Consider the following 13,251-nt stretch of genomic DNA (forward strand, 5'->3'; position numbering starts at 1 on the left):
CCCGATGGTCTCGTGATGGAGAGAGCCTTCCGCACTCAGAGGGGACCGTGGAAACTGAATGGGGATCGCAACCCAGCATTCTCACTCTTGTTATTTGCTTGCATTTTGTTTTTTCTCATTTTTGCCCTTTTTGATCTTCTTTTTCTTGGACAGCATGATCTTTGTGGAAATAATTCTAGAATTGCACCTTTAACATATATTGGATTGCTTTCCACCTAAGGGAGGGGGTGGGGAAAGAGGGAGGAAAAAAAATGGAACATAAGGTTTTGCAAAGGTGAATGCTTGTATTTTGAAAATAAAAGAATTAAAAAAAAAAAATACACACATCCTACCCAGAATCCTCACCCCCACGCCTAGCATAGGATCATGATTTGAGGATCACCAATCCCAAGAGCTCTCAGCAAAGACGCTGGAGCCCTTTTCTGTTTCTTGCTCCAGCTCATTTGACATTTGAGGAAATTGAGGCAAATGAGATAAAGTGACTTGCCTAGGGTCACCCAGCTCATAAGTGTCCGAGGCCATTTTTGAAATCCCATCTTCCTTATTGCAAGCCCTGTATTCTATCCACTCTCCAAATCTTGCACAAAGGATGCAGTTCTGAGAGGGTGGTGGGTACGTTATTCTCCGCATTTGAAGAGGAGGGAGACCAGGAAGTTTTGTACTGGCCAACATGATGGGGTTCAGTTACTGGTCAGTTTGGATAATAAAGGCAGGAGTGTGGACCTGTCAGCTCTCCCTCCTCTCAGTCAAAGAGGCTCCTGGGAGTACGGCTTACCTCAGTCACTACAGACAGTATTGTGTATTTGGGGGGAGAATCCTCCAAATGGGGAAGCAAGATCCCAGGAGATACAACTGCAGGTTTATAGGATAGGAGCTTAGAGTGTGAGAGACAACACAATAAAGGAAACTCACTTTGGGGACCCCTCCTTGTTGCTTCCTCTTGTCCTCTGCCTCATTCTCCAGCTTCCCCACCCCTGGCTGAGAAATGGGCATCGGTTTAATATAATCCAGGCAATTTCATGCTTAGAAATGACTGTACAAGCAAGACTGGAGGCCAAAAAAGTGACCTCAGAAGCAGTCCCAGAAGTGAGGTCCCGGCCTAAAGGGAAGCAGTCCCCACTCTGGGCCTAAATTGTGGCCAGATGTATGTGACAGACTCCTCTGATCACTAATCATCAATCATAGGGCGATAGACTTAAAGCTTGGGGGGCAGAGGGGCTCCCAAGATCACCAACTGAAAGCCCTTTATTTAAACATTTGTATTGATTGCTTTTGTTTTTTATACCCCCTTAGATCTCCCCTTTCCTCCTCCCAGAGCTTTATGATAAAAGTTCAGCAAAACGAACCAATATATCAAAATTAATCTTTCTGGATGCTCAGTATTTAGCACAATGCCTGCCACAAATTAGGAAATTAATAAATGTTGATTGGCTGATTGGTTAATTGATTGATTGACTGATCCTATTGGAGGAGCACCTGGGTCATTCAGTCTTCATAGCATTCGTTTCAATAGTTTTATTTTCTTCTTGATGCGTGTGTTATTACTTTTATTATTCCTTCTCTTACTCTTTAATTAGTTTGTCTTCCTACTGGCCACTATTTGTTTTACCACTCTCCAAGTGAGAGTATCTATTTTGTATCCAGTTCTTTGCTACTAAAAATACTAAAAATATTTTGGTTTATATCAGGACTTCCTTTTTTTTTTTTTCTTCCCAGTAGAATCTTTAGATCAAAAGATACAAATGTTTTAGTCTTTTTCTTCACCCAATTCCCAATTGCTTTGCAAAATGACTGGATTCACAGCTCCACCAATAATGTATAAGTGTTCCTATTTGTGTACAACTCCTCCAACAATGGTCGTCCCCACCCTATCATTTCACAGAGAGCGATGTGAAAATAGACCTATAGTTCTTAGTTATTTTTTTAAAGCTTTTTATTTTCAAAATATATGCACAGAGTTGTTAACATTCACCCTTGTGTTCCAAGATTTTTTTTCTCCCTCCTTTCTCCCCACCCTCTTCCATAGCTGGCAAGTAATCCAATATATGTTAAACACATGCAGTTCTTCTATATTTATTTCCACAATTATGTTGTCCAAGAAAAATCAGATCAAAAAGGGAATAAAATGAGAAAGGAAGCAAAAAGCAAGCAAACAACAACAAACAGTGAAAATACTATGTTGTGATCCACCCTCAGTCCCCACAGTTCTCTCTCTGGATGCAGATGGCTCTTTCTACTACAACTCTATTAGAATGGGCCTGAATCACTTCACTGTTTTAGAGCCACATCCATCAGAATTGATCATCATATTATCTTGTTGTTGCCATATACAATGATCTCTTGGTTCTGCTCATTTCACTCAGCATCATGTAAGTCTGTCCAGGCTTTTCTGAAATCATCCTGCTAATTGTTTCTTTCTTTCTTTCTTTTCTTTTTTTTTTTTTTTTAATTTAATAGCATTTTATTTACAAGTTATATGCATGGGTCATTTTACAGCATTGACAATTGCCAAATCTTTTGTTCCAATTTTTCCCCTCCTTTCCCCCACCCCCTCCCCTAGAAGGCAGGATGACCAATATATGTTAAATATATTAGAGTATAAATTAAATACAAAATAAGTATACATGTCCAAACTGTTATTTTGTTGTACAAAAAGAATCGGACTCTGAAATATTGTACAATTAGCCTGTGAAGGAAATAAAAAAAAAAATGCCTGCAGGCAAAAATATAGGGATAGGGAATTCAATGTAATGGTTCTTAGTCATCTCCTAGAGTTCTTTCGCTGGGCGTAGCTGGTTCAGTTCATTATTGCTCCATTGGAACTAATCTGGTTCATCTCATTGCTGAAGATGACCAGGTCCATCAGAATTGATCCTCATATAGTATTGTTGTTGAAGTGTATAATGATCTCCTGGTCCTGCTCATTTCACTCAGCATCCTTCTGATTGTTTCTTACAGAATAATAATATTCCATAACATTCATATGCCACAATTTATTCAGCCATTCTCCAACTGATGATTTGGAGTTTCCAGTTTCTGGCCACTACAAAAGGGCTGCCACAAATATTATGGCACATGAGGGTCCCTTTCCCTCCTTTAAGATCTCTTTGGGGATACGGACCCAGTAGAGACACGGCTGGATCAAAGAGGATACACAGTTGGATGACTTTTTGAGCATAATTCCATATTGCTTCCAGAATGCCAACCTCCTAATTTTAAAGAAGAAGAAACCCGTGGAGCCCTAGAGAGATGAAGTGATTTGCCCAGATGGTCAAATAGGACTTAAGTCTAAGTCTGAATTATACAATCTCCCTAATATTTATTAAGCCTCCTTTAATAGAAAACCCACACTATTTTAGTTCATATTGGGTGGCAATAGGGGTATAAATTAGTAGTTTATGTTTGAGAATCAGCCTCCACTAAACAAGTATTTATTAAGCTTCTCTTAATAAGCTTAATTATTAAGGCCCTGGGGATGCAAAAGCCAAAAAGGACAGCAGTCTCTATCCTCCAAGGGCTCAAACTGTACTACTGTAATCTCAGAAAGCCGAATAAGCTGTGACTTAGTGTTGGTTTAGTCATTATAATATCTTGGCCAAGTCACTTTATCTCCGAGTCTCAAAAAGATTATGAGGGAGGAAAGAATTTCAGGGGCACGTTATATCAACAAAGGAAATTTCATCAATGTCCTGAAGAGATAAAGAGACCAATAACACCTTAATGTTAAAACGGAACAAACTCTATCCAAAAACCCTACTTGTTTCACTTAGATTTATAGTTACATCTTCTAAAGACGAGTTACCACAGCCTTATATGGAGAAAAATCACAAAACAAAATTGACAAAATCTGCCATTTGAAGCATGGGAGACTCATAGTTCTTGAGTCTTGACAGTTCTTGAAATTACGATTAGAAAAGTCTTTTAAATTCTGTTGAATCCTTAATTGTGATATTGCTTCCCTGAAGCATTCTGGGGACTCTGCCCAAAAAATATACAATAAGGATTGTGAAGTGATTGAAATTAAGATTCCAAGGTGAATCACTTTCCCAAGAGCCTCTTTGAAGGCAAATAAATACAAATAAAGCTGGGGAAAGCAGCAGATCCACACTCTATCCTGCTTTTATAAAAGTACCAGCAACAGAATCCCAGAAACACGGGTGTCAGTTTGGCCAAATAAAACCTCCCTGATCTCCCTGTAGTTCAAATGCACACAATAATATTGTACCCATTTCACAGAATTGCTCTTGGCAAATTTCAAGTGCTGCCTCTATAAAGAATTTAGGACTGGAATCGACATTAAAGATTATCTCATATAATCCTGTTGTTTTATGTCTAAGGAAATTCAGACTCAGCAAGAGCAAGTAGCTCTTTGGACAAGGGTCATAGGAGGTCACAGGTCAGGGTCACAGAATTCAAAATCGCATCTTCTAAATTGATTCCAGATTGAAACCTTTTTTCCCACTGCACCAGTGGAACGAGCTAGATAGGCCGTTGGTTTAATAAATATTTAAGAGGGCTCCAGGTAGAATGGTAAGGAAATGAGCTGACTGTGGAGCCAGAAGTCTAGGGTTCAAATCATGTGCCTGGGATGAACTCATGCTAGGCACTTGATACTTATCAAGACTGACTCCTTCTTTTCTTTGTATTCCATGTTGCCTAGCACTGTGCCTTGAATATAGACACTTTTAATAAATGCTTGTTGAATTCAGTTGGAATTGATGATCTTAGAGGATATGGGGGGGGTGGGGAGAAGAAATGTATGAAAGAGCAGCTTCAGTCTTAACTGGGCGTTGTGCCCATAGAGCCAACTAGAATGGACCTTGTTTCCTCCAGGGGAGAGAGAAAAAAAAAACCTAGAGAGGGAGGGAAGGAGAGGAGGGAAAGGGGAAGACAGAGAGAGAGAAAGAAATGGGGAGAAAAAAAAGAGAGAGACAGAAAGAGAGTTAGGAAGAGATGGGGAAAGAGAGATGGGGGAGAGAGAAAAGTGAAAGAAATGTGAGAGACAGTCAGAGAGATAGGAAAAAACAAAGATCAAAGAGACAGAGACTGAGAGGCAAGAGAGAGACAGAGAAAGAGATATGGAGAGAGAAAGAATACCTAGTTGACCAACTGACCCAATTAAAACTGTGGATCTGAAAAGAATCAAGCTTGTCTGTTAATTAACTAAAAAAACCCAAAATAATATACTTAATAACTGTGAAATAAGGTCAAAATCTTACCCAACCTCTGAAGATTTAAAGGGATCCCCAAATGTACAGAGAAAGAGCCTGTGATCCTTTGTATGGTTCACTGTGGGACTAGGGTAGAGGGTAATGAAGGGAAAGAAGGGATTCCTGAGGACTGAGGACATGATGGATTTCTGTCTCTTTGGAAGTCTGTATCCCTGGGCAATTCATTTAACCCCTTCTAGGCTGCAGTTGCCTCAGCTTGTCAGATGAAGGTTTTGGTTCTAGAACCTCAAATTACAGGCCGTGGGCCAGATGTGGCAGCTGAGGACCATTATCCCCCTCACTCAGGGCTATGAAGTTTCTTTATTTAAAGGCCCACAAAACAAAGATTTTTTTTTTTATTATTATACTCTGGCCCTCCAACAGTCTGAGGGTCAGTGAACTGGCCCCCTATTTTAAAAGTTTGAGGACCCCTGGAATAGACCAAAGCTAAGGCTCCTTTGAGCTCGAAATCTTTGATCCAGACCCCAGTGTCCATCCATACTTTCGGGGGGTACGGAGGTGTTGCAGAAATGTCCTCCAGTTTGTTTCTGTAAAACACATACATGAAAAGCAAGGTCCTCCACAGGAGAATAGACTTCCTAAGATCATGTGGCTGGACTTGGGAGTCAAAGGAATAAGCACTTGTGATTTCATTCATCTAGCGCCATTCTAGAGAGGAAACTCCCCCCGGCAAAACAAGTCTTCAGAAACTTCGTTTTAGACAATTTTCCAAAGAATGAAGTACGTTGTTTAGTCACAAAGCCAGGAGCTGTCAGAGTTGAGGTTTGAATTTGGGTCTTTCTGGCTCTAGGGCCTACTCTCTGTCCATTCCTAATACTCTTAGAAGATCCCATTCTGCTGCATGATTATAGAAAAATCATTTTCTAAATCTGTAAAAATTAGGAAGTTGGGACTTCCTAAATTAGGAATAAATAGCCTCTGAGTTTTCTTCCTGCTCTAAATTTAGCCTCCATTTCCTTATCTGTAAAATAGGAGGAAAATGAGAACAGACTTGTGAGGATCACACAAGAAAGTGGAGCAAAACGTTCTGCGCCATGAAGGCCCCACGTAAATGTCGCCATCGCCATCTGAACTATGAATCCGTGGGAGGGAGACGTCGTTGAGGGGCAGAATGGTCAGGGAAGGCACGTAAGCAGCAGGACCATAGAAGTGGGAGGGCCCCCGGAGGTGGCAACCCTAACTCCTTCCTTTTACAGGAGAGAGAACTGAGGCACAGAGAGGGGCAGAGATCTCCTCAGAACCTCACAGGCAGTTAGTTACATCTGCGGTGAGGATGGCCATGTCTCCCCTACGTCTGAACCCACTCCCTAGTCACCTCTTCAACTTAGAATCAATCTCTTGTTGAGATTCTAGATCTGAGATCAAGCATGACCTTCCACGGGAAGCCTTTTCTGAGCCCCCTCAGCTGTTGTGAGGTTTTTTGTTTTATTTTAATGAGGTAATTGGGGGTTAAGTGACTCACCCAGGGTCACACAGCCAGGAAGTGTTAAGTGTCTGAGGCTAGATTTGAACTCAGGTCCTCCTGACTTCAGGGCTGGGGCTCTATCCACGGCCCCCAGAACTAACTTTCTTTTTTTAATTTTTTTTTAATTTTTATTTTTTTCAGAACTAACTTTCACTTGAGTCTCTTGCCAGCAATCTTCTTTGCTATCAGAGGTTCTGCTCTTTGAAGCCGCTTTCTTCCCCGCGGGACTTGATTCCCTGTGTGTCTGTGTCTGTATGGAGAGTGAATCTCCCTGTTGGATGCTGGGAGAGCAGCTTTACTGCCATGGCTGGGGGGGAGGGGAGATGATGTGGAAATTGAGAAGATTCCTCCTCATCCCCCACAGATGAATCAGGGTTATCAAATTCCACGAAGCTGTTGCCTCCAGTTGGCAAGCTAATCTCAAAAAAAAAAAAGTTTTTGTTGATGTAATTTTTCTACATCAGAATAATTTCTTCCAGTATCCTTCTCCCGCCCACTCCCAAGAGCCACACCATGTAACAAACGCTAATTTGAGGCTAAAAGGGGGAAGGAGGGGGGAAAAAAATCAATATTTCTGATCAAAACATACAAAAAGCCTGGAAAAATGTGCAGTTTGGAGGCCTTCCTCCTCTGCAAAAGGGTGGGTGGGAGGGGCTTCTCCTATCTTTTATCTGAAAACATGCTTGCTTTTTCTATTTTGCAGCGTTCACTTTTTTGGTTTGTTTTTTAGGGTGTTCTTTCCTTTGATTTCGTTGCAATCAGTGAACATGTCGTTTCTTATTTCTTTCTGCATCCATTTACCAAGATCGTTCCACGTTTCTCTGGATTTCCCACATCCATCCCTTCTTCCGCCACGTTCATCCTTCCGTTCTAGCCCTGGACTGCGCTTTGCTCAGCCATTCCCCAGCTGAGGGGCATCCACTCTCTTTCAATTCTCTGCTATCACAAAAAGAGCTGCTATAAATATTTTGGGGTACACAGGGACTTTCTTCTTATCAGTGACCTCCTGGGGCACACAGCTACTAACAGAATGTCAGTGCAGCGAGGGGCATGGGAAATCTTCCACTTTTATCACACTTCCTAAAGGGATGCATGGAATGTATAAGGCTCCACACTCTTAAAACACCTCATTATCTGCCTTTTAGTTTCTGTGGAGTGGAGATAGAAGGTTGGGATGGAAATTGGGGGTGTTACTCAGATACTATCTTTCATCTCTCCCTTTCCTTCTAGTTCTCTCTCCCTCTCTCCTTCCTCTTTTTCCTTCTCTCTCCCTCCCTCTTTTTCCTTCTCTCTCCCTCCCTCTTTTTCCTTCTCTCTCCCTCTCTCCTTCCTCTTTTTCCTTCTCTCTCCCTCTCTTTCTTTTCTCTCTCCCTCTCTCTCTTCTCTTCTTCCTCTCTCTCCGTCTGTCTGTCCCTCTCTCTTTCTTTTCTCTCTCCTTCCTTTCCTTCATTTCTCTCTTTTCCCTCCCTCCCTTCCTCTTTTTCCTTCTCTCTCCCTCCCTCTTTTTCCTTCTCTCTCCCTCTTTCTCTTCTCTCTCCTTTCCTCCCTTCTTTCCTCTCTCTTCCTCTGTCTCTCTCCTCACTTTCTCTTTTCTCCTTCCCTCCCTTCCTCTCTCTCTTCCTTTATCTATTTCCCTCTTCTCTCTTTCATAGAGAGAACACACACATCCACACACATGTACATGTCGCCTAAATTGTAAATTTCTCACAAGGACTATTTTCCCCCTTTCTTTGAATGCTGATACCTAGCTGGGCACCAGAATGCTTTTTGATTTAATGATCCTCAAGTCTTTGAGCTCCCATTTCCAGTCTCTTTCCATATGATGCTCACACAGCAACACATGAGCGTCTTCAAACAAACACAATTTGGACTCAAAAACTAAAGGAAAGAAAAGAGCCATTGGAAGAGGTGAGTTCAGAACCAGCTTCTGGAGAGGGAGAACTGGGGATGGGGGGGGTGGGACTGGCTTCTGGAGAGGGAGAACTGGGGATCAGGGGGAGGGGACTGGCTTCTGGAGAGGGAGAACTGGAGATCAGGGGGGATGGGACTGGCTTCTAGAGAGGGAGAACTGGGGATCAGGGGGAGTGGAACCGGCTTCTGGAGAGGGAGAACTGGGGATCAGGGGGAGTGGAACCGGCTTCTGGAGAGGGAGAACTGGAGATCAGGGGGGATGGGACTGGCTTCTGGAGAAGGAGAACTGGGGATCAGGGAGGCGGGACAGCATTCCAGGAGGGAATGGCATGTGTGAAGGAATGCAGGCAGGAACAAACTTGTTGTGCGCCCCTTGAATTGAGGAAGGTGGAGAGAGAAATGGTTCCAGCTGCTTCAAGGTCGCTCCTCCCACACCCATTCTACCCCAGAAGGAGCCAATTCAGAGAACTACAGGATCCTGGGACTTCAGAGCTTAAAGGGACCTGAGAGCTCAAAAGATCATCCATCTGGGCTCGGAAAGGGCCAGCTAGGTCAGCTAGTGGCAGAGCAAGGCCAGGAAGAGGACGGATCATTGACGGGGGAATCAGAGGACTTGGCTTCAAAGCTTAACTCTGCCAATTGCTAAATATGTGGCCTTGAGCAAATTATGTCTCCCTGTGCCTCAGTTTCCTCACTTGTTAAATGAAAGAACTAAGTGACCGCTAAGGCTTCTTCTACCTCTATGGGTCTCAGTTTCCTCACTAAAATGATTGTCTTGGACTAGTGGGTATCTAAAGTTGCTTCCTATTCTATCTCCCTGGTCCCAGGGTGGGCCACATCTCTTCAAAAACATTCAAGCAGCTCAGTGTCTAGTGGAGAGAGGGCTAAGCTTGGAGTCAGCACGATCTGAGTTCAAATCCAGCCTCAGACACTTACTAGCTGTGTGATCTTGTGAAAGTCACTGAACTTCTACTTGCCTGATTTTCCCCAGCTATAAAATAGGGATAATAATAAGTATCCACCTCCCAAGCATCAAATGAAGTACTTTTTAACATAATAAGCATTCTATTTAAACGGTAGCTATCATTATTCATTGATGCCTTTTTAACTTTATATTAAAATACCAGACTCCTCCAGATTGAACCAGCTTCAATGATGAATAATAGTGACTAAACAAAAACATCTGATCCAGATACTCTCTAACTAGGGTTCTGTCTCTGGTTTAAGGGGGAAAAAAAAATTAAGAACTTCCCTTTTCTCTCATTTGGTTGGGTGGAGATCAAAGGCCTCTGTTACAGATAGTTATCTAACTAAGAATTAGCTACTCTCAGATGTTCCCAAGATCCTCTCTGACTGAGAACACAAATAAATTTGAGCTGGACTGAAGGCATAATACAGAGGAACATCCTCCACCCACCTAACCTTAACCCCACCCAATGCCTCTTTTTTTTTTTTTTTTAAATGCAGATCCTCCCCCAGAAAAATGTGATTACTTTGCAATGGGGTGAGGGTGGGAGTGAGGATGAGAGTTCTTAGTGAATAAAAATAAATGAATGCAAAAAAAAATTTATTAAGAGCATATTTATTTCTTAAAAGGGGGGAGAAGGAGGGAGAGACTTAAACTCAAAATTTTTAAAAATAAAAATAATTGAGAAAAAAATTCAATTAACCAAAAACATATTTAAAGCAAGATTGGAAGAGAGACAAAGCAGAACCTAAAATGTAACCAGAAGGAAAAAAGGAAAAAACTCAGAGACCATATTTAACTGTCTCCCAAGTTTCATCATCTCTTCTCAGGAAGCTTCGATGGTTTTTCCATTACTCAAAGTTCAACTTCCTTTGAGTGATTTTTTTTTCTCATTTACATTGTTACCATCATTGTAATCTCCCCTTTAAACTAGCTTCCTCTTCCTCTCCCTTCAGCCCAGGACTGGGAAGTACAGTGCTCTCTGTTCCTCTAGCCCCTCCCCCCTGATTGGCTACTTCCTCCCAGAAGCTCCATTTTAAGGTGGACACTCGGGCCGCTCAGCCCCCTCCAGGCAATGCTCCTGACTCTCCCGGACTTTCTCAAAGAGGCCCCCTCACCGGATACCTTCATCTCCACCCCTCCCCTCCCCCAGCTTCCTTGTTCGTGTTGCCCTCCCCCATTAAAAATGCAAGCCCCTACAGGGCTGCCCTGTCTTTCTATTAGCCTTGGTATTCTGATCCTATTTGCCCCCAGCCTAGCACACAGCAAGCACTTAATAAATGCCTCCTCCAGCTTTGAAAAGAAAGTAAGAGAAAATAGTGGAGAGAAGCCAGGAAGTCGCTTGTGCTCCACCAGTTTCCCTTGGAAACTACATTCAGCCAAGTCTCTGAACAGATCCTGGAACAACAGAACCTACAAAAAACAGAATGAAACAATAAATGCTTCCCCCTAATCTCCCCATATGGGAACTGTAGCTTCTATTTCCAAAGGTGGTCCAATGGGAGAAGAGTAAAACATGGAGGCCAGCCTTCCTTCACTAACTCAAGACTCGAGCTGCCAGAGATCCTAAAGGACATCCAGTTCAACCGCTCATTTTACAGTTTAGGAAACTGAGGCAGACAGGGCTTAGTGACTTGTGCAGGGTCACCAGCTGGGAAGTGTCTGAGGCTGGATTTGGGCTGATTCCAAGCCTAGAACTCTAAAACCAGCTTATTCTCTTCCCTTATCAGGAAATGCTAAAAAGATCCCATTCTGCAATTATCACCCATAATCACATGTACAAAAGGGTTCAAAAAGGAGGCTAGTTCTCCCAGATTGTCCTATTAGTATAGAATAAAGTGAGGTCCAGAACTCAGCCTCACCTTTGAGATCTTGAATGGCAAATCCATAGACAGGTCTGAGACCTGATCAGCCTGGTGGATCCCACTTGGCTCCTACCTAATCTTTATCTCCCCCAAATCCTCCCTAGATCCTGGCTTTAAAAGTTGTGTTCCCCGAAATCGCTCATTCAGGATGACTGCCTTCCCCAGCCTTGTCTGCCCTGTGCTGTGCACATAAAATAGCAAACCTTTGTAACCGGGGATGGAGGTCTGCATCATAATTTCTTTATGCTGTGAACCAAATCTATGACACTAATTTCACATTTCCAGTTATGCTCTCCCAAATCTATTTACCACTTCTCGTAACCTTTATTACCATCTCATATCCATTGAGCCACCCAGCTGTTCATCCATTCCACAGGGTCTTTCAGCACTTTCCCCATTCAAGGTGTCGGTACACAAGGATATTTAAAATGGCTCAGGCCTTACCTTCTAGCAGCTCTCCCTCTGGAGTGGAGAAAAGAACTTAGCGCTGGAGAAAGGGCCGATACAAGGTGCAGAAGGGCCGAAAGGGCTCTGGGAAGGAGGGCAAGAATATTCAGCTTTTCTATCTAGAAAACGAGGGAGTCACAAAAAGAGACTTTCCTTGGATGCTCTCTGAAGTCCCTTCCATCCTAGAAGTCAATGACTTTATGAGTCTGTGATTCATCTTCCTCCTCAGAAGCTCAAACCACATTAAATCTCATTTGAGCTCTGTCAGGTGCACCTGCTAACGAGGTTAAGCGAGCGCCTGGAGGCTGCCCGTGGCTGCTGGCACTGGGTTCCACGGGCTGGCGGGGCTGACTTCTGGGCCCGGCCATTCCTTCCTTCTCTAAGCAGACACAGTTCTAGAAAGGCTCTAAAAAAGGAAGGAACGTAGCCCAAAGGTCCTAGGGAGGAGGTCTCCGCTTCCTTTAACCCCCTAACTCTCAAGTTCATTGGCCAAGCCACCAGGAGGGGGAACTTCATCCTTGTCCTTCATCCTCTACCCTACATGGCCGCCATTTTGCCAACTGGAGCTCCCGCGCTTAGCCGAAGGCATGAAGATGAACAGCTAGGAGTATGATTGAAGTTGAAAAGAATGTTCTAAGCCCAAGCTGGAGACCACTGGGGTGAGCAAGCCCCAGCCCATCAAATAGAAAAGGACAGATTTCAAATGGTTTTAGGCTTTCTTGTGGTCGGTTTCTAAAGCATGGTTGACTGAGCTCTGCATCTTCAGAGAGCTAAAGGTATCTTAAATATACAAACCACAGGAGGTTTAGAGTTTCTTTCTCCCCTTGTTGAGAAAGAAGCTATCAAGGGGATTGCATTAGCAAAGAGTAGCTTTTGTGGCAACACAACCACAAAAAGTGAGTAGCATTGGTTTTCTTGGTAATATGTATTTTTTTCATGTTTTCTCTGGTTACACACTGGTGGTGTGGTGATCTGTGGGAAGAGATATTTATGGAAGAGAAATCGTGTCATTTATTTTGGCTATGCTTTTTTATTACATGCGTCTTTTTTGGTTGTTCCCTCCTCAGCTTATTAAAATAAACACATCGGTGGGGTCTCAGGAACTGTGGTTTTGCACGGGTGTTGACACAATAAGTGTCACAAACCTGGAGGGGTGGGAGGCCTAGGTCTAAGGATCAGCCCCACTTTATTCTTTAACTTGATATTAATTAGGCCTTGTCCACTGCCCTGATCCTCACCTTTGTAGGTTCAGTGGCCAGACTATGGTTCTCATCTTCCCCATTTGTAAAATGACAAGATGAGCTCTAAGTTTGATTTCAGCTCTAAATTCTGTGAATAGAATTTTCGGACGGCTTCCTGCTAATT

At 42.9% G+C, this 13,251-nt stretch overlaps 1 long non-coding RNA gene across 1 annotated transcript; it reads left to right on the forward strand.

The window, feature by feature from the left end:
• The first annotated feature begins 8,063 nt into the window (after positions 1–8,063).
• Positions 8,064–12,900, forward strand: LOC127545551 (uncharacterized). The gene is made up of 2 exons (XR_007949687.1): positions 8,064–8,604; positions 8,995–12,900. It is a non-coding gene; the product is annotated as an uncharacterized LOC127545551 (long non-coding RNA).
• Positions 12,901–13,251: the final 351 nt, after the last annotated feature.

This window comes from Antechinus flavipes, chromosome 1, assembly GCF_016432865.1.
Source record: "Antechinus flavipes isolate AdamAnt ecotype Samford, QLD, Australia chromosome 1, AdamAnt_v2, whole genome shotgun sequence".
In the NCBI taxonomy this organism is placed as follows: domain Eukaryota; kingdom Metazoa; phylum Chordata; class Mammalia; order Dasyuromorphia; family Dasyuridae; genus Antechinus; species Antechinus flavipes.